A 20393-nucleotide genomic window follows, 5' to 3' on the forward strand; every position below is an offset into this window, starting at 1 on the left:
GGCTGATAACTGGAGATCATCTATGGCTTCAAAGAGGCCCAGGTTTTATTGATTAGTTCAAATGTCGGGAGAAGAGATTGGGCCCTTGCATCTCAGTTCCTCCACAGGGTAGTAAGTACCTCACAATTTACAGGTAGGTGTATATGACAAAGAACAGGTAATAAAAAAGCTGCAGACTTGGTATTAACCTTTCCCAAACAGAGTCTCCCAACACTGACTGACAAGCAGGTCTGGGAACACTGGGTCACTGAGTCAATATAACTTTCAATAATAGTAATTTGTTAAGGGGGATAAGAATAGAGGAGTGGAGTGTTTCCCAGTTTATTTGATGTTGGCTAACTTGTGGAGTATCTTATCTATGGTGCTAGGTCTATGGGGTCATTTGGTCCCAGATGGACACTTACCCATGAAAAACTGAATGAACTGTCTTTAGTAAGCACTTGTTCAGTCGTTTCAGTCATGTCCAACCCTTTATGACTATTTGGGTGGGGTTTTCTTGGCAAAGATACTAGAGTGGTTTACCATTTTCTTCTTTAGCTCATTTAATAGAGGAGGAAACTGAGACAAACCAGGTTAAGTGAGTTGCCCAGGATCACACAGCTAATAATTATTGGAGGCACTTACTGTGTGCCAAACACTTCAGGGATACAAACTCAAAAGCAAGACAGTTCTTTCCCTCAAGGAGTTTATATTCTACTAGGGGGACACAGCACATATAAGGGAATGGGGACCAAGTCAAGTCAACATTTATTAAGCATTTACTTTGTTTCAGGCATTGTGCTAAACACCATGAATACAAACTCAATCTGAAAAAAAGTCTCTATCCTTAAAGAACTTACATTCTAATGGAGAATACCATCCAGAGGCGTAGTAGAGAAAGTACAGAGTCAGGAATACATTCTGGAAAGGAATGAAGTGGCTGGACTGGGCATTTTTCTCAAAATGGAGTGTCCGTGAGGAACCAACCAATCAAAGGAAACCGCTACAGGGGTGGAGACTGTGAGTAGTCCAGGGGTAGAGTGAACTTTCAAGGTGAGGAGGTTTCTGTGGAAGTGAAGAGGAAGTCCACAGCGTCAGTAGCCAGTGGAGAAGTGAAGGGAAGGGTGTTTTGGCTTGGGGAGCCACAGGGAAGGTGAGTGGAGCCTTAGGAAAATCAACAACTCCAGAAGCAATAGTTTGATTACTCTTCAGAGCAAGAGGTGGAGGGCAGAAAGGATATGTGCTTTGTGTCATAGCAGATGGCGGGAACATTGTACAATGGTCAGATAGAATGTGAAACATAGCTTAGGGTCCAGGACTGACTAGATGTATGCCATTTATATCTATACCGTGTTAACTCACCATTCAGGACCAGAGCATTGATATATAGGAAGTTATAACTGGGGAAACAAGAGATGACCATCTTGATTAGTTTCAGGAGTAAAAGCAAAAGAAGTCAAGAAACAAAATTATTCAAGAATGAAGGATAATAGCTAATTAATGAGGACATGATTCTTCTTTGGAACTTTTTCCTTTAAATGCCTGTCCTTTGCCATGCAGGTGATTGGGATTGTTTTCTCAAGGGAGGATCAAATGTTCCCTGATAGAGAGAGGTGTTTAAAGTATGTTCTCTTAGGAGTCTACATGTGAATACTACCTCAGATTCTATAAAAGGGTAGGGAATAAACTTTTAATATACAGAGATCTTAACATGGGGGGAAAGTTCCCAGTGATTAATATAGCTATGTATAATTGTGTATAGAAATGTATTATATATTATAAATTTGTTTACATGTTCAGAGAAAGGATGGCATTTGCAAGTACAAAATTCTAAGAAACAAACATATCTTTATATACATAATAACAATAGTCATAGAAATCACAAATCAGATACTGTGAAATTAATTGAGATAGTCCTAGCTTAAAGGACCCTACCAAAGTAATTGAGTAACTTGTTATTGGTTGGTTCTTTTATTTTATTCTGAATATTTAATCTTAAATTTAAGAATTTATTCTTAAATAATAAAACAAGCATTTTCACAACATAGTAGAATAGAAAAAAGATGTTTATACATGAAACTGCAAATCTTTTATGTATAACTTGCTATTCCTTTTAAATATGTAATAAAGTTGTCATGTAACTTTTTTCCCTTTTTTCCTTCCCTTCTCTCCCCCTGCCCTCCCCTTCCACCATGGCTACCATTAGACACAATAGGCATACACACACACACACACAGGTAAAATTATTCTATACATACTTCTATTTATCAGTTCTTTCTCCAGATGCAGATAGTGTTTTCCTTCATACGTCCTTTGTAGTTAATTTGGATATTTATTATAGTTAAAGTGACTTAATCACTCAAAGTTGTTCTTAAAATAATATTGTTGTTACTGTATACAACTTTCTCTTAGTTCTGCTGATTTCACTCTTCACTATTTTGTGTATGTCTATCTATGTTTTTCCAAGATCATTGAGTTCATCATTTCTTAGAGCATAGCAGCATTCCATCACAATCATATATCACAACTTGTTCAGCCATTCCCCATTTGGTGGGCATCCCTGCAATTTCCAGTTCTTTGCCACCACAAAGAGGCCTCCTATAAATATTTTAGAACATATAGGTCCCTAATCATCTTGGGAAGCCTACTTAGTAGTGATATTGCTGGATCACAGGATATAGGCAGTTTAGTAACTCCGTGGGCATAATTCCAGATTACTCTCCAAAATGGTTGGATCAGTTCAGAGTTCCACCAACAGTGAATCAGTATCCCATTTTCTCCACATCCCTTCTAACATTTGTTGCTTTTCCCTTCAATCATTTTAGCCAACCTGATAGGTATAAGCGATATCTTGAGGTTGTTTTAATTTGCATTTCTCTAATCAATAGTGATTTAGAGCATTTTTTTTCATATGACTATGTTATTTTGATTTCTTCATCAGAAAACTGCCTGTTCATATCCTTTAACCATTTATCAATTGAGGAATGACTTGTATTATAGATTTGGCAAAGTTCTTTATATATTTGAGATATGACACCTTTATCTGAGAATCTATCATAAATTTCCCCCCAATTTTCTGCTTTCCTTCTGATCTTGGCTATTTTTGTTTTATTTGTACAAAAACTTATTAATTTAATATAATTGAAATTATCCATTTTGTACCTCACACTGCTCTCTATCTCTTGTTTATTCATAAATCATTTACCTATCCATAAGTCTGATAGGTAATACATTCTTTATTGTTCAAATTTTCTTTAATATCTCTCTTTATATCTAGGTCATGTATCCATTTTGATCTTGGCCTGGTAGATGGTGTAAGATATTTATTGGTCTATACCCAATTTCTGCCAGACTGCTTTCTAGTTTTCCCAATAATTTTTGCCAAACAATGAATTTTTATTTCAAAAACTTAAGTCTTTACACTTGTCAAATACAAGGTTACTTGTTTGCTGTTGTAAAATGTATTTCTACTCTGTTCCACTGATCTATCTTTCTATTTCTTAACCAGTACCAGATAGTTTTTGATAATTACAGCCTTATAATATAGTTTAAGATCTGGCACTGCTATTGGTCTTTTCTTTTAGGCATTAATAATTTCTACCACTATAACTAGACTGAAACTGCTCTTTGCTCACCAACTCCAGTGCTTGAATTTATGTCCTAGTTTTTCTGTTTATTTTGTAGCATGACTTTGCTACAACAACTTAAGCTCTCTAGGCCTCTGTTTCCTCCTTAATAAATGAGACCAATAATACTTACAGTAGCTACCTCATAGTGTGAGAATAAAATGAAATAGTGACCTTATAGTGCTTTGTAGCTATAAATAACAGCTATAGAAATGTAAGCAATCAACAATCTCATCTTCATTTGTAAACATACTCTTCTCCATTATTTGGAAACATACTCTTCTCTCTCATTTACACTTAAATGAGAATGATCTAAAAATTTCAATCAAATTTACTTATTTAGCTATAAGAAAGTGTTGTTTTTATTATATTTTTTTAAAGGACTCATGTACCTGTCTTTGTACATCCAGATCTAATGTGTGAAGAAAAGAGTTAAATCTTTATAGTTATCATTGCTGGCAGAAGTAGGATCTAGAATAGAGCTAATCTTGATCTGGCTTCTGCTTTTTGCTACTAACATGGCTATCCTGAGTCATGTGAGCAAATGACTATATTGTAATTCTTCAGTCATACTATTAAAATGTGTATGGAATTAATGTATGAAATAATGTCAGAGGAAATTTGAAATTGTACATCATTTTCTCAATAGCCTTGATTTATATTGTGTATATCTCTTAGAATTATTAATAAATGTTTGTTGAGTGGGGAAAAAATTAACTACATTGGTGTGAACAATAGTTTGAAGAGGATTCTGACCCACGAAGTACCAGAACCTGGGGAGATACCTGGGGTCCCTTGGGTGAGGAGGGAGTGTTGGGTAGTACAGAAGGATGGCACACTTTTTTTGTTGTTAAGCAATTGGGGTTGAGTGACTTGCCCAGGGTCACACAGCTAGTAAATGTCAGTGTCTAGTCTGAGGCCGGATTTGAACTCGGGTCCTCCTGACTTCAGGGCCGGTGCTCTATTCACTGCGCCACCTAGCTGCCTCAATGGCACACTTATTATATTAGGATCATGGAAACATGGACTGAGACTATTGAATCCAACTTCCTCATTTTACAAATGAAGAAACTGAGGCTGAAAGAGGTTAAGTAACTTGCTTGGGTTACACAGTAAGTGTCTGAGGCAGGATTTTAATTCAGGTTTTCCTTACCTCAAACTCAGGATTCTATTTACTAAAAGGGGTGGGGAACCTGCAGCCTCAAGGCCACATGTGGCCTTCTAGGTCCTCAAGTGTGGCCCTTTGACTGAATCCAAACTTCACAGAACAAATCCCCCTAATAAAAGGATTTGTTCTGTAAAAGGCTGCACCCAAGGACCTAGAAGGCCACAGGTTCCCCACCCCTGTACTATACCATCTAACTGTATTTATCATCATCAACAGAATTGTGTTTAATTTTATTTTTCTTATATTGATGGAGATTTGTCAAGTTGAATGAATGAGTGAAAATATTCTTTCTTACTTGGTCACCTTTGTAAACTAAGGCAAGGTTAAATCTAGCCTGCAGCTTAGTTTTGTGAGCTGAATACAGTTTTTACATTTTAAAGTATTTTTATTGAATTTTTAAAATGTAAAAATTTTTCTTAACTCCTAAGCTTGACAGGATTTGGCCCTCAGGCTGTAGTTTGCCAACCTCTGGTCTATGGCATGAATTTATTTATAAGATTCTGGTGGCAAAGTCTCATCCTAAATAGATTAATAAAGGACAACAAAGTTCCAGAAACTACCAAATTACCAAGGTTTGCTCGAATTTGACTGTTCCATATTGAAGGAGATACTTCAACTAGACTTAATTATTATTATGGGGGGGGCGAAGCATTGGGGTTAAGTGACTTGCCCAGGGTCACACAGCTAGTGTTGACACTAGCTCTCTGGTCTGAGGCTGGATTTGAACTCAGGTCCTCCTGACTACAGGGCTGGTGTTATCCATTGAGCCACCTAGCTGCCCCCTTAATTCTTTTTCTTTCTTTCTTCCTTCCTTCCTTCCTTCCTTCCTTCTCCTTCCTTCCTTCCTTCCTTCCTTCCTTCCTTCCTTCCTTCCTTCCTTCCTTCCTTTCTTTCTTCCCTTTGTTTTTTTAGGCAATTGGGGTTAAGTGTTAATTAGTTCTTGATGGTAAGAACTGCCATTGTCATTGATGTTACTGTGCCTTTTGAGAACTGATTCTCTTCTTTTCAATCAGCCAGAGCTGACAAAATTGAAAAATATCAAATAACATGTTGGTATGGGGCTTTGGAAGTAATAGTGGGGTCTCTGGGACATTGACTTTGTACTATATAAATTGGAAATGACTCACAGATATGGAAATCTGAGGAAATTAGCAGTATAGCAGAGATATATACATTGATCAATTACTAGTGAAAGACAGGATACGGAGTAAATAAAAATACTGTCTCACACACCAGTAACGTGCAAGACAGTATGCAGAGTGAATATAAATTAAAGATAATGAATCTTTTATTATTTAATGGCATAAGTTTATCTTTTCACATGTGAGAAGCAAGCAGTGATTTACCTTACATAGGATTATTGTAAATAGTCTTTTTTATTGTTCTTATCAGAGATAGATATTTATTTTATATGTTTACATTACTGAAACTTATTTTTTCAGAAAGTCTTGTTGTGAATCATCACATGGTAACATTTGTATGTCTATATTTTTTAAAATCCTAATTGAATAAAAGAAAGGAACCACAGCAGAGGTGAGACGCCAGTGTATGGCTATGATGTGAGAGCACAATATCTGATTCTGTCTTCCAGCCTAGTCTGAGGTTTGTCGTTGCTTGACTATGAAAAGGAGCTCAGAACAAGTTGCTTCCAGAGCTCCAACTAGGGGAGCTAATCATTTAGTTTGGGGCTGTCACTGAGGTCCAGACTGGAATCAGGAGCTTGAAAAGTTCAGACCAGCTGAGTAACAATCAGACAGTCCTATATAAGACCACTTTGAATGTGCTGAAAGTTTACAGGTCCCTGCCTAAGCTACCTCTGAGATTCTTGAAGAACACATCACTAAATAGGAAGAAAGGAAACAGTGGCATGATTCCAGGGAATACAAATTAAAACCAAAGGGGGTCCAGATACGCCCTCCAGAAATGTGCCCAGCTGATCCTTAACTGAAAGACCCAATTCAGTAGGTGATTTAAGAATGAATAAACAAAATGACTTCAACAATAAAGAGCTATTATGAAGATAAGTGCACTCAAAACACAAATCCAAGAAGAGAACGACTCCAAAACATCTACATGCAAATCCTCAAAGAAAACACAACTCAAATACCAGGTCAACTACTATTTCTGGAATAAGTGAAGCAAGAGTTAAATAATTTAAATGATTTTATAAATGTAAAGAGCTTTAGAGGAGCAAATTAGAAAAGAAATGACACCTTTGGAGGAAGGATTTGCAAGGATAATTTGGAGCATAGCACTAGAGGTGGAAAATCTTATGCAAATAACAGAATCATTAAAAATCAGAATGGACAAAATAGAAATTAATGCAGGGATTCTTAACCTGGGTTTCGTGTACGTATTTTAAAATATTTCTACAATTGTATTTCAATATTACTGATTTAATTTGTAATTCTATGTATTTTATGCATTTAAAAATATTATTCTGAACAGGGGTTTATAGGATTCATCAGACTGCCAAAGGGGTCCATGACACAAAAAAGCCTAAAAACCTAAGAGTTAGGGGCAGCTAGGTGGCGCAGTGGATAGAGCACTGGCCCTGAAGTCAGGAGGACCTGAATTCAAATCGGTCTCAGACCAAACACTTGACACTTACTAGCTGTGTGACCCTGGCCAAGTCACTTAACCCCAATTGCCTAAGGAAGAAGAAAAAAAGAAAAAAAACCCTCTGAGTTAATGACTCCATGAGATAAGAAATTTCAAAATAAACTCAACAAAAAGAAGAAGGGGGGCGGAGCCAGGATGGCGGAGTGAAAGCAGTGATTTGCTTGAGCTGTCCTCCAAACCCCTCCAAATACTCATAAAAAATGGCTCTAAACAAATTCTGAAGCAGCAGAACCCACAAAAAGACAGAGTGAAACAAATTTCTAGCCCAAGACAACCTGGATGACTGATCAGAAAGGTGTATCGCACCGGGCTGGGAGTGCAGCGCAGCGCAGCACGCTGGCCGCAGGGAACCTGGAGCAGGCCTCAGAGGACTGAATCTCGGGCAGCTGTGGAGGTTTCCAGACTCCTCAATCCACCAATGCCAAAGACAACTTAGAAGGTCAGTGGGAAAAGTCTGTTTCTGTTGGTGCTGAGACAGGAAGGTGGGGTTTCAGCTCCATTCCCCAAGAGAGCGCGGCCGGGGGGGGGGGAGCTGCTTCCCGAGCTTCCAGCCCACAGACTGAGGGGGAATCCAGTGGCTGATCAGAGAGGGATTGCAGGGATCTCTTTGCCAGTGCTGAGGCAGGAATCTCTTGCTTTGCCTGCGTTTGGATCTGGATCACAGTTCTGGCCGGCAGTGCTGGGGTGAGGAGGAAACCCCTCCTCATAGTTACAGAACAGAAAGGAATACTTGTGGTCACAGGCCAGGAAAGGAGTAAACACCTCGTCCCTTATCATACCACCTTGGAAGAACTCAAAATTTACAGGTCCCTACAAGAATCTCTGAAAACAGCTACACAAACCCCTGAAGCTTGGGACAGTACACTCTCCACATCGGAAGCAGACTCTTACCTTAACAAAGAGTTTAAAACTCAAGTAATTGGCTGGGATCATGAGCAAGCAGTGCAAAAAGAGTCAGACTATATTATCTTACTTTGGTGAAAAGAAGATCAAAATATACAACCAGAAGAAGACAACAAAATCAAAGCTCCTACATCCAAAGCCTCCAAGAAAAATATGAATCAGTCGCAGGCCTTGGAAGAGCTCAAAAGGGATTTTGAGAAGCAAGTAAGGGAAGTAGAGGAAAAAGTGGGAAGAGAAATGAGAGTGATGCAAGAAAATCACGAAAAACAAGTCAACAGCTTGCTAAAGGAGACCCCCAAAAAATACTGAAGAAAATAACACCTTAAAAAATAGCCTAACCCAAATGCAAAAATGGCAAGAGTCCAAAAAGCCAATGAGGAGAAAATGCCCTAAAAAGAAAATTGGCCAAATGGAAAAGGAAGTCCAAAAGCTTACTGAAGAAAATACTTCCTTAAAAATTAGAATAGAGCAATTGGAAGATAGTGACTTTATGAGAAATCAAGACACAGTAGAACAAATCCAAAAGAATGAAAAAAAAGAAAATGTGAAATATCTCATTGGAAAAAAACTGACCTGGAAAATAGATCCAGGAGAGAGAATTTAAAAATTATTGGACTATCTGAAAGCCATGATCAAAAAAAGAGCCTAGACATCATCTTTCAAGAAATTATCAAGGAAAACTGCCCTGATATATTAGAACCAGAGGGCAAAATAGAAATTGAAAGAATCCACAGATCTCCTCCTGAAAGAGATCCCCAAAGGAAAACTCCTAGGAATATTATAGCCAAATTCCAGAGTTCCCAGGTCAAGGAGAAAATATTACAAGCTGCCAGAAGGAAACAGTTCAAGTACTGTGGAAACACAATCAGGATAACACAAGATTTAGCAGCTTCTACATTAAAGGACCAGGGCATGGAATATAATATTCCGGAGGGCAAAGGAGATAGGATTACAACCAAGAATCACCTACCCAGCAAAACTGAGTATAATCCTTCAGGGGAAAAAATGGTCATTCAGTGAAATAGAGGACTTTCAAGCATTCTTGATGAAAAGACCAGAGCTGAATAGAAAATTTGACTTTCAAATACAGGACTCAAGTGGAACATGAAGAGGTAAACAGGAAAGAGAAATCATAAGAGACTTATTAAGATTGAACTGTTTACATTCCTGCATGGAAAGATGATATTTATAACTCATGAGACCTTTGTCAGTATTAGGGTAGTTGGAGGAAAAAAATTCTATATGTGTATGTATGTAGATAGATAGATAGATAGAGGGCACAGGGTGAGTTGAAGATTAAGGGGTCATATCTGGAGAATAAAATTAAGGGATGAGAGAGGATTATACTCAGAGAAGAAGAAAGGGAGAGGTAGAATGGGGTAAATTATCTCACAAAAAAAAACAGAAAAGAAAAGTCTCTTGCAGTGGAGGGGAAATGGGGGAAGGTGAGAGGGAATGAGTGAATCTTATTCTCATAGGATTTGGCTTAAGGAGGGAATAACATACACATTCAATTGGGTATGGAAATCTGTCTTACCCTACAGGAAAATAGGGGGAGAAGGGGACAAGAGAGCAGGGGGATGATAGAGAGGAGGGCAGATTGGGAAAGGGGTAATCAGAAGTAAATACTTCTGAGGAGGGACAGGGTCAAAAGAAAGAATAGAATAAATGGGAGGGCAGGATAGGATTAAGGGAAATAGAGTTAGTTTTTCACAACATGTCTACTATGGACGTGTTTTGCATAACTGCACATGTATAACCTATATTGAGTTGCTTGCCTTTTCAATGAGGGTGGGTGGGGGGAGGGAGGAAGAGAAAATTTGAAACCTAAAGTTTTAAAAACATATGTTTAAAAAAATGTTTTCACATGCTACTGGGAAATAAGAAATACAGGAAATGGGGTACAGAAGTCTATCCTGCCCTATAGGAAAATAGAAGGGGAAGGGGATAAGAGAAGGAGAGAGATAGAGAGGAGAGGACAGACTAGGGGAAGGGATATTCAGAATGCATGCCATCTTGGGGTGGGGGAAGGGGGGAGATGGGGTGAAAATTTAGAATTCAAAAACTTGTGGGAGTGAATGTTGAAAACTAAAAATAAATAAATTTATATTTAAAAAAAGAAGGAAGAGAAGGAGAAAAGGGAAGAAGAGAAAGGAGAGAAGAAAGAGGAGGAGACAGGGAAGAATAAAGATAGCTATTAAAAAAAATAACCTATAAATAAAATCAAAGACAAAACATTTAAAAATCATTGGACTACCTAAAAGCCATGACCAAAAAAGAGCCTAGATATATTTCATGATGTTATGATAGAAAACTGCCCATATTTATAGAACCTAAGGGCAAAGCAGAAAATAAGAAGAATCCACCAGCCAACTCTTTAAAGAAATCCTAAAATGCAATTCCTAGGAATGTCATATCTACAGTCTAAAGCTTCTAGGTTAAGGGAAAAACACTACTGCAAACAGGCAGAAAAAGTGCAAGCACTGAGAGCCATAGTCAAGGTCACATAAGATTTAGCAGCCATCATTTTAAAGGGGCAGATAGCTTGGTATTCAATATTATAAAAAGCAAAAGAAATAGTCTTACAAAAAAGAAAAACAATATAATTTTACAGGGGAAAGAAAGAACCTTTAATGTAATTAAGGACCCCCAAGCATTCTGGTGAAAAGGCAAAAACTAATTAGAGACTTTGAAATAGAAATGTGAGTCAAGAAAACATGAAAAGTTAAGTATGGATAAGCAATTGGAACAGCATAAATAAGGATAAAATGTTTATATTTTAATAGGTGGAAATGATCCAAGTCTTCTCTCAGAATCATCTTGTCTTCAGGATTCAGAGAAAGAGTCTACTAAGACCTGAGTCTTAAATTAAAAAATTAATTGGAGACTACACAACTTAATCTTACAGAATTAGCTGGTCAAAGAACAAATCATAGAAACAATAGATCATTTCCATGGGGATAACGCAGTACAATTTTTGTGATGCAATCAAGATAGTCCTTTAGGGAAAATTAATATATTTAGACACTTTTATCTACACGTGAGAAAAAACAGAAGTATGAATTTAACATGCAACTTTTAAAAAAACCTAGAAAATAATTAAAAACTCTAATTAAACATCAAAAGAGAAATTCTGACAGAAGAAATTAATAAAATTAAAAGAAATAAGTGAAATAAAAGCTTATTTAAAACCAATCAAATTAATTAAATCAACTAATTTTAAATTTCTTAAAAGGAAAAATCAAATGACCAATATCAAATATAAAAAAAATTACTTCACGAGAAATGAAGAAAAAAAGGAAAATTGCTGAAAATTATTTACTCTATTAAATTCCTAAAACTCTTTAGACAACATCATTTCGCTCCAAAATGTCTCATGGGATTTACTAATGCCCAAAAGATCACTGAAGTCACTAATCCCATGTAGTTTTGGTAACCAGCTAACTCAGTGTTCAAAAAATATATATTAACTTCATTACCTCTTCCCAAAAAAGAAATACCAGAACAGGAAAATCTTATTACATGTGATTGACCTTCCATCTTTCATTATCTATTAAAACCCTTGTGTGAGAAATTCTCATAATATGAAAGTCCCAGTAAAATTTGGAGGATTCTCTCACTTTCTCATTGTCTTGGCTTCATAGGCTTCACCCAGGAAACCTAGATAAATGTATGTGTGATATGTCCCTGAGATTGTCTCCGTATGTGTGAGGTAAATTCCTAGGCACAGTCAGGTTCTTCCCTTGCTGGTTTCCACTTGCTCACAGCAAGCATTGCCAGCTGTTGCTTCCAACAGGAGTGGCCAGATTCTATCATGTATTCTGGGGAGAATATGCCAAAGATTTGTAGGAGAAATGTTCTCTTGAAAATTTTTCTACTATGCTATTTCATTAAATACATTTTCTTTGAACTAATTGTGTCCTCTGACTGACTTGAGAGGAAGTAAATTCATCAGTGAATGCTTGTGAGCGATGGTTTTGAATGGATTTGGACCCACAGAGTTATCTTGAACCTGGGAAGCTTATTCTTGGGGTCTCAGGTGCTACAGCAGAATGTGTGAAGGAGAGTAAGGCAGTGCAGTGGACATAGTTCTGGGTCTGGAGTCAGGAAGACCTGAGTTCAAATTTGACCTCAAACTGTGTGACCCTGGGCAAGTCAATTACCTTCTCTTTGCCTCAGTTTCAGATAAAGCACTTAACACAGTACCTGGCACATAGTATACACTATATAAATACTTTCATTGAACCAAGTTATCTCCATGATTACATTCGATGTACTGTCTAAGATTTATTCAGTATCCCCAAAATAGGAACTTACATAATTTGATTTTCCACTCTGAGTCCAAGAGGATGCTACAACATACCTTCTAGGCACTAACGAGAAAAGAGCCTCTTTTTCATCCTTCAGTAACATAAGAACAAAAAACTGTTTCAACTGAGCACCTGAGAATTTTGCCCTCTGCTAGCCATATTCTTTAAGACCCTGTTACAGACAGGACAGAAGGCAACTAGTCCCAGTTGTAGGATCAGTAGTCATATTCCAGTGTGTTGCTTTGATGATTTTCCTGGGTCTTGCCTGACCATTTAGACTACACTTCCTCAAGTGTTCTCCTGTCAGGTCTGAGCCTGTAGTCTTTCTTCTTCCTTCCTTCCTTCCTTCCTTCCTTCTTTCTCCTTCTTTCTTCCTTTCTTCCTTTCTTCCTTTCTTTCTTTCTTTCTTTCTTTCTTTCCTTCCTTCCTTCCTTGGCAATTGGGGTTAAATGACTTGCCCAGGGTCACATAGCTAGTGTCAAGTATCTGAGGCTGGATTTGAACTTAGGTCCTCCTGACTCCGGAGCCGGTGCTCTAGTCACTGTGTCACCTACCTGCCCCTCTGCCCTTATTTCTATATTTGGATTTCCCAGCAACCTGTATTCTTTTACCCAGTCTAGACTTTTAACAATAACCGCAGACTTCTGACTACTCAGACTTCACATCTTGCCTTTTTTCCTCTCATTTGGCTGGACACTGGCCTAGCTTTATTCTCTGGGATTCATGGAGGCTGTGTGATCTCATTCACATTTACTGACACTCCTAGTTGTGACATCTTGTCTGGATGCTTCATATCTCATCTCCATGCCTTTGCATTAACTGTCCTCCATGCCTGGAATATATTACCTCTTTACCTCAGACTCCTGGAATTCCTGGTTTCCTACAAATTTCAGTTCAAGCATCATCTACTACAGGAAGCTTTTCCTGGTCCCCTCAGCTGGTTTCCCCTCCAAGATCACATTGTATTTGATTTGTCTATGTCTTTTATATACCTGTAAAATCATGTTGTCTCTCCAATTAGAAAGTAAGCTACTTAAGGTCCCAGACTGTCTTGATATCTCTGGTGCTTAGCACAGTACCTGGTCAGTAGTATGAAGGATGGATGGATACATTGCCTTCTCTAATAAGCCCCTCTGTGCTAGTTCTGTCTCATTGCTGTTGATATTGTAATACTCATAAGGGCTTGTCGCAAAGACCCAAGAAGGAAATTTTTATTGTGGGTTTTTCCTCCTTTGGAACGAAAAGAGGAAAAATCTCAAGGAAATCTTGGCTTTCTGAACTACATTTCCCAGCAGACCCCGTTCTGAGTCTAGTGCAGTTGAGAAACTGAAGAGAAGTTATTACCTCGGTCTACACTGTACACTACGACTCCCAATAGGCCTTGGGGCTTCCCTGGCCTTCCAACACTTAAGAGGTTTCCCAGCAGCCATGGGGCAATTTCTTCAGCCAATCACATAAGAGAAGAGAGACCGGGGCAAGGAGGAGACCCTTTCCTGTTGCCTTGGCGCTGTTGCATCCAGCATCCCAACACCCTCCCTCTCTCTTGCCCCGCCCCGCCCCCTTTGCTGATCACATGATAGGGCCGCACTCAGAGCCTAGGAAACAGAGGGGAGGCGGATAGGGAAGGGTGTCGTGTGGCCCGAGTGCGGTCTCTGCGCCTGAACAACCTTGGCCACGGCAGTGGTGCGGGTGGCTGGGACCGAGGGGCATGCGGCAGCTGGGGCAGCCTTGGATCCAGCCCGGGAGGCGGATCCCCGAGCCTTCTCTGCCGGACTTAGCCTCCTCACCGACCAGCCCCCCCCCCGCGCCCCTTTGGGGAGCCCCTGACTGCTGGACGGACCCACCCCCGGCCGCCTGGCGCCGGGGTGCCGGACCCTCGCTTCAGACCCGGGGGCGAGGCGGGGTGAGCGGGATGGCTGGGCGCCCACATGCTTCACCCCTTCTCTCACTTCTTTTAACTTTTCTTTCTTTTACTCCTCTCTTCCTCCCATTTCTCCCTTTCTTTCTCTCCTTCCCCCCTGTTTTCCATTCCTTTCCCTTTCCCCTATATTCCTTTCCCTCTTCTTTCTCCCCTTTTTTCCATTTTCTTCTTTCCTTCCTTTACCCCCTTCCCCCATTCTCCATTCCTGTCCTTTCTCCTATTCACCCTCCCCTTTTCTTCTCTCCCTGCTTGTTTTCCTCCCTTCTTGCCTTTTCTTCATTTCCTTCTTTCTCCCTCTTTACCCTTCTCATCTTTTCTCCTGTTCATCTTCCCTTTTTCTTCCCTCTTTCTTGTTTTCCTCCCTTCTTCCTTCCCTCCTAGCTCTTCTAACCCCCCTGCACCTTCTCTCTACCCCTGTCCAACTTTCCTCCTAGCCAGTGTCCCCAGAAAAGGGAAAGGATATGTAGCTCAGAGGAGTAAGACATGAGAGGGAGTAGGTATGGGTGGAAGGAAGGAACTGAATCTTTCTTGACTTTTGGTTTGTAGATTTCTCCGTCAGTCTATGTTGGAATCAGTTTACATTGTTATGGAGGAGATCAGCACCATCTCTCTAACCTGTTGTTTTTCTGCTCAGACCCATATAATTTTGGGTATCTGTATCATGGATGAGTAAGGAAGATGGGGAGAGGAAACAACTTTTTCATCATGGGGAAAGGCTTTAGTGTTTAGGAAAAATTTTACAGTTATCTCTGGAATCTCACAGACTCCTAAGTATTCTAATTAGGGAAGGTAGACATTGGTTACTGAAGAATGTTTAAGGTTTATTCTAATTTCCTTTCAAAGATGCTCATATGATGGCCAGGGAAGACTATTGGATTTGAAGTCTGAAGATCTTCATTGGAATCTTGGCTTTGCTACTTAATTTCCTCTGTGGGTCCCACTTTCTTCAAATATAAAATGAGGGATCTTAGACTAAATGATCTCTAAGGCCTCTTCCAGCCCTAAATTCTGTGGTCCTGTAATATTTATTGACCATACACATTTTGCCAGATGATGCTCACAGAGCCTGTCTTTTCTCCTCTAGAAGTTAAAACACTTCAAATCCATATGGAGAAGTCTTTTTCTCCTACTTACAAACTAGGAAATTTGTACTTAACCCTACCTACAAATAAGAGAATAGGTTTGAGTAAATGTTAGCTTTTTTCTTAACTTTGAGAGATTGAATTGTCACTGAAATTGTTAAGGGGAGATTTGGGAGAGAACTTTAAGAATGATTGCTATCTTCTACCTTTACTTCAGTTAGACTTTGATTTGCAGCCAGAAGTATACAGTAATAAGGATGCTCTTCTAGACTACTTGTCTTTAATTTGTTGTGTGCTTAGGGAATCTAAATTATTTTAATATATCCCTAAGCAAATGTTATTAGGAACATTGTTGTTGTTTGTCTGTTCTCAACAAGGACCAAGGATATCAGGGTGGTGATATTTTGACTTGCAAGTGATTTGGATTTAAGTGAGGCAGGGCTGTGCAAAGTCATCAGCCTCACTCTGTCCTCCAGAGTCACCAGAGTCCAGTGGCAAGAATAGGTTAGAATGACTGGCAATGACCCCAGATGCAGTGGGAGACCTTGGTCTTTTTTCAGCTAAGGTCTTTCCCAGGTACCAGTTTATCTGAGGCAACACCCATTCAATTATTTAAGGATAGGTAAGAAATGAGGCAAAAGATGGCTTAGTTTAGGGGGCAGCTAGTGGATAGAGCACCAGCCCCGGAGTCAGGAGGACCTGAGTTCAAATCCAGCCTCAGACACAACACTCACTTGCTGTGTGACTGGGCAAGTCACTTAACCCCAATTGCCTCACATAAAATAATTTTTAAAAAAATAGATGGCCTAGTTTGCCTATGCCAAAAAAAAAAAATCAGACTAGGAGGGAAGACCTTCAAGGTTGCTGGCCAGAACAGAAACAATTGCTATTTATACTCACTGACTCATCACAACCCAAACAACCAAGTGAGGCTTGTCTGGGACCTATTATTGGCAAGTCAGAGCGGGAGTGATTTGGGTTTAAGGTATGGTCAAGTAGCTCCATTTGAATCCCAATGGATTTTATCAAAGCATGGTTTTCCTGAGCTCTATTTCAAGAAATCATAAATGAAACTACATGGGACAAAAGAGTTGTCCCAGTTTTTAAAATAATGGAATAAATAAGTAGGAAAAAATCTAGCCCCCAAACCCCAAGATATCTTGGTAAGGTTTCAGTAATCAAAATTTATATTCCTTTAGGTAGAGCGCTCACATGTAGGGGTGTGATTCCCCATGTGGACAGAGGGAAAAGGAAGGAGGGAGGAAGGAAGGATAAAAATTTGGAAGGGACATTAGATACCATCTTGTCCAAAATTAACAAGAGTCTCTTCAATGACATCCTCACTAATTGGTCACCTGTCTTTTGCTTCAGTGAGGGGACATTTCCCACCTCTTGAGTCAGCCCATTCCACTTTTGGATGTTGTTTGTCCTTCATTTTTGAAGAGGACCAATAACTTCACAGGGCGATGTCTTGACTTGCATATGAATTGGATTTAAGTGAGGCAGAGTTGTTAGTCTCACTCTTCCAGAGTCACTGAAATCCAGAGGCAAGACATAAGTCAGGATGACTGGTGATGGCCCAGGATGCAGTGGATGACTTTGTCATCTTTGATGTCTGACCAAACTCACTGGTGAGTTTGAGGCCTGTAGGTTACCCTCAGCCTGGTGTAGCCTGTCTGCCAAGATGGTTTTATCAGGGTGTGGCAGCTATACATGCTACAGCTTCTTGGAGCCACAGGTGAGAGTGGGTGACTGGTTGGACATCAGACATGGATGAACAGCCCAGAAAAGGGCTGGACTAACCTCACACCAGAGGTGTTAGTCTTCCCTTAACACACCATATACCCCCGACTTTTGGATAGTTCTAATTGTTAGGAAGTTTTTCCTTATACATTGTTCCTAAATCTAACTGCAAATTTTCACCCCTTGCTCCTAGTTCTGCCCAAGAAACAAAAGCAGCTGGTCTTATTCTTCTCTAGGCCAGCTATCTTGCTCCCATTAAGCCTTCTCCAAGCTAAATATATATTGTTTCTTCAAACAGCTCTTGTGTGGTATGATCCTGAGGCCCTTCATTATTATTATTTTTTTTTGGCAAGGCAGTCAGGGTTAAGTGACTTGCACAGGGTCACACAGCTAGTAAGTATCATGTGTCTGAGGCTGTATTTGAACTCAGGTTCTCCTAATTCCAAGACCAGTGCTCTATCCACTGCACCATCTAGCTGCACCCCCTTAATTGTTCTTCTGCCCATCTCTGAATGCTCTCCAGCCTTCTAAAATGTGGTACTTGTAATGAAATGCAGTGCTCTAGATGTAGTGGCACTATGGCATAGAATATTGGGACTTCCTAGTCTTGGATTACTGTCGCTTTCTTAATGCAGCCTAAATTTCCGTTGACTTTTTTTGTTTCTTTATAAATGTGTTGAGAAGCATTGTAGCATAGTGGATAAACGGCCAGCCTTGGAGTAAGGAGTTCTGAAAGAACAGTCAATCTGCATACATTTACTAAGCAGTTACTATTAAACTTACTGGGAATACAAAGAAAAAAGTAAAATAGTCCCCACCCTCAAGGAATCTGTGTGTATATATACTCACCTATATGTACATATGGATACATAGAGAATACCCACAAAATGAATACAAGGTAGTTTTGGAGGGCTTGCAGTAGCAGCTGGAAGGATCAGGAAAGGCCTCATGAAGATGGTGCTTAGACTGAGTCTTAAAGGAAACCAAGTGGTACTTAGGTGAGGAAGGAGTGAATTCTAGGTGTGAGAGACAGCCAGTGTAAAGGCCAGGAGACAGAAGATGGAGTATTGTGTGTGTAAACAGCAAGTAGGTTAGCATGGTGGGATTGAAGAGCAGAGAGGGCAGTAAGGTATAAAGGTAGGAAGGAGCTGGGGCTGAATTGCACAGCTTTTTAAATGTTAAGCAGAGGAGTTTATGTTTGATGCTTGAAACAATAGGCAACCACTGGAGTTTATTGAGGGGGTGGGGTTTGACATGAGTAGACCATGCTTTTGGAAAATCACTTTATCAAATATGTGGAAGATGGATTGGAATGGGGAAGAGGTCTGAGGCCGGGAGACCAAATAGAAGGCTATTGCACTAGTCTAGCAGAGATGAGGGCCTGAATGTAGTTTGTGGTTATATGAATGGAGAAAGCAGAGTGGATGCAGGAGAAGTTATAGAGAAACAAGATTTGGCAAGTGATGCATATCTGAGGTGAGTGAGGAGTTCGCTGAAGTTATAAAATAGGGTGACAAGGATGGTGGTGCCTTTGACAATAGGGAAGTGTGGAAGAGGGGGTGGGTTTTGAGGGAAGATAATAAGTTTTGTCTTGTACATGTTGAGTTTGATGTGCCTATAACATGTCTAATTTGAAATGTTTAAGGAAATTGGTTATGCAGGACTGGAACTTAGGAGAGAGATTGGGTAGTGCTTGAGATAGTAATGTCTCCCAAAAACCTAGAGAAAAGAGACTATCTAGGAGAAGAGGATGATCAAGTGTCAAAGATTGAAGAGAAGTCAAGGAGGATCAGAATTGAGAAAAGACCATTAGATTTGGCCACGAGGAGATCTTTGGTAATTTTGAGAGAGCAGTTTCAGTTGAATGATGAGATCAGAAGCCAGATTTCAGGAGGTCAAGAAAGTGAGGAGAGAGGAAGTAGAGGTACCATGTGAAATACTGTTTTTACAGGGAGTTTAGCTGAGGAAAAGAATAGAGATAAAGGATGATAGGGAGAGTCTAGTGAGAATTTTTTGAGGATGGGAGAGACTTGAGATGTTGGTAAGCCATAAGGAAGGAAGGAACTAATAGATGGGGAAAGATTGCATATTAGAGAGGGGAATGATAGTGGGGGCAGTTTGCTGGAGAAGAAGAGGGGATGGAGTCAAGGGTGAATGTAGAGTTGATCTTAGTGAGAAGGGCCACCTCTTCGTTAGAGACTGGACTAGAGGAGGAGATAATAGGGTTATTATCTCAGGGGATTGTGAGGAGAAAAGGGAGTTTTTTGCTAGTGAGTCTGAATTTTTTTTTCCAGAAAAATCTGAAGGAAGAGTCTCAGCTAAGAGCATGTTAGAAGGGATGTTGTTTGAGGCTTAAGGAATGAAGGGAAGGCTGAAAATGCATGTTAAAAGTGTAATATAAAATCACTTGGGAAGATTCCAGATCCTACAATGGGGACTTAGTTGAGATTAGATAACATACATTTGTAGTGAATCCAGTCAGCACAGCTGCAGGACTTTCTCTGGCTCCATTCAGCAGCACATACTAGCTCTGTGACCATTAGCATGTCAATTAACCTCTTAGTGTCCCAGAAACTCCTTAAGTCTATAAGTCACAAATGATTCCCAATCTATTTCAGTGTATGAAGTTTCCACATTGACAAAATCACAGGTTATCTTTTCACATTACCCAATGATGCTACCATTTCTGAAACAATTTTTCAGAACCAGTTGAGCCACAAAAGGAAAGTGGTTGACTCAAAATTATTTTACCAAGACTGAATGCCATTATGTACATTCAGGAGATTATGCTATACCTCATGGACTCTGAGAAGGTCCAGAAATACTTTTGAGTGATGGCAGAACATTAGAACAAAAATCATTTGGATGTGCAAGTTATGGAGAATAGCATAAAAATATTATCAGAGTTGTATGGCTATTATAGGTAGGGAACCTAAATGATCAAAGCATGACAGATAGACAACCTTGGTGCTTTACTCAGCGAAGAGAAGATGCAAGAGGGGTTGTAGAGAAATGAGATTTGGCAAGTGATGCATGTGT

At 39.5% G+C, this 20393-nt stretch overlaps 1 protein-coding gene across 1 annotated transcript in view; it reads left to right on the forward strand.

The window, feature by feature from the left end:
• The first annotated feature begins 14207 nt into the window (after positions 1-14207).
• The window catches only part of MINAR2 (membrane integral NOTCH2 associated receptor 2), a 52343-nt gene continuing 46157 nt past the window's right edge, over positions 14208-20393 (forward strand). The window contains 1 exon segment of the mRNA XM_078153106.1: positions 14208-14511. The gene's annotated coding sequence lies outside the window, so the exon portion shown is untranslated.

The sequence above is a fragment of the Phascolarctos cinereus genome, unplaced genomic scaffold (genome assembly GCF_003287225.1).
Source record: "Phascolarctos cinereus isolate Bilbo 61053 unplaced genomic scaffold, phaCin_HiC Scaffold_4;HRSCAF=312, whole genome shotgun sequence".
Lineage (NCBI taxonomy): Eukaryota > Metazoa > Chordata > Mammalia > Diprotodontia > Phascolarctidae > Phascolarctos > Phascolarctos cinereus.